Below are 2,094 nucleotides of genomic sequence, written 5' to 3'. Positions count from 1 at the left end.
ATAAACACCTACCCTTCCCGCATTTGTATTTCTCTGCTTGTTTCATATTTTCTAACAAACTAAATAGATGAGGGCAGTGGTCACTGTACCTTCAAGTATCCTTATACTCTTAAGGAATGCTTTATCCCAAGAACAGAATTTTGCTGCTGCCTGTTCTTACAATCCAAAGAAACTAGAAGTATTTGGTTTCCAAATGTTCACTGATTCTCCATCTTTATTGAATTTAACTGTTCATTCAAGAAATAGGTATCAAACCAGCCTATTTGTATGAAGCACATTAGAGGAACTATCAGCCTGTATCAGCCTGTTCAGAGATTTGAAGGAGAAAAAAAGGAATCCACAAGTTTAGTGGAAAATGTGAATTATTTGAAAATATTTATAGGGAATGTGGTGCAATGAGGACACTGAATTTGATTCAGAGGATGTCAACTCCAGTCTCCATTATCATACCAACTAGCTATGGAGCCAGAGACAACCCACTTAACTTGTAAGATCCTTAATTTTTGCACACATAAAATGGGAATAATACATTCTTTACAAAAGTATTATGAGAATTAAATGAGATTATGTGTATGAAAGCACTGTATATAGTGTATGTGAACATGTTATATAAATGTAAGGCATGAAATTGGATCAAGCATATGCCTACCTACTTTTCCCACCTCCAGTCTCTAGAAAAAGCAAAGAAGATATCCTTCAAAGTGAATAAACCCACAACTGCTCTAGAAAATAAGAAAAGCATTCAATAATGGCCCAGAAATTTGGAGGAACCTGCTGAAAGATGAAAAGCAGGTAGGATCAGATTCATTAAATAACCCATATCCCACAGCTTAAATGTGAAAAAAAAAAAGTTAAAAGAAAAAGGTGGAAAGGGTTCTGAGAATTCTACGTTTTACAGCTAAAGAATGTTAAGGAGCAGAAAGAGTCTCTATAGGAACCATTCAGAGTACCTAGGTAGCTACACCCTCTGGGCTTGTGCCAAACAGAGTCAGCAGAAATGTTTTCTGGATAGGACAGTGTGGGCACTTGGAGCCAAGAGACCACAGAGAGTTGGTCATATCCACATTGAATAAGGATCCCCAACTCCAGAAGATGGACACTTTGGCCTGAAACGTCCAAAACATTTCTTGAATATTTATTCAAGAAATATCCTTCTCTTCCCTCACAATCACAGAAAGCAGACTACACTAAAGAGAAACAGCATTCTTTAGCAGGTAAACAGGGATAAGAAGTACAAAGAAAACCACAAGGAAACAAGAGAAACAAGTAGTCCATGAAAAAGAGGCACAAAACAACCGTAAATGCACATAAACATAAGCTGAAGAATTTTTTTTTTTAATTTTGATGCTTAGACTGTGCCGCAAAAAACAATTAAACCAGAGTATCTGGGGTGGGCCCAAAGCGTCAGTATTTTTTGTAAAGTTTCTCAGTTGGTTCCATTGTGCAGCTACAACTGATTATCATCAGAACAAATACCATAGAAAATATAGTTAATCAAACCAATATAATAAGATTCTAAAGAAAGAATCACAGTCCAAAATGGCATTGTGAAGCATGAGGAGCTATGTGGATCCTCTCCCCAGCAAAACAACCATAACTGGTGAAAATTATAAAAGATAATGATTTAAAGTCTTTTTAAAGTGTCCTAAGGGTATATAGCCAAGGGAGAAATATTTTTTCAAGAAATTCCACTAACTCTTAGTAAGAACAGGGAGAGTCTATGGCATTTGAGCAACAACCTTTCCCCTCCCTCACTCTCACCTCAGCATGACAGTAGCTCTACTCCAACTGGGTACAACCAAGAACACGGGGCTCCCTCTCACTACAGTTCCCAGCCTAGAGCTATAGTTTCTTTCCAAGAGAAGCAGACTGCCAGTATTCCTTATTACTCCTAGTTCTACGTGCAGAACCTCTGTATCAAGCAGGTGCAGCTGAAAGGTCTAGGGCTCCTTCTTCTACCCAGATCTCATTTGTAGAGTGGAAGCTCTACCCTAGATGCAATACTGAACCCTAATAACTCTTGCCCTGGTTCACTGGTACAGCAGAGGTTGCATACTGGGAGAGGCAAGTCAAAAAGCCCGAATGTTACCACCT

This window comes from Equus przewalskii, chromosome 5, assembly GCF_037783145.1.
Source record: "Equus przewalskii isolate Varuska chromosome 5, EquPr2, whole genome shotgun sequence".
In the NCBI taxonomy this organism is placed as follows: Eukaryota; Metazoa; Chordata; class Mammalia; order Perissodactyla; family Equidae; genus Equus; species Equus przewalskii.
The sequence above is the reverse complement of the archived record's forward strand: the minus strand, read 5'-3'. Positions refer to the sequence as shown.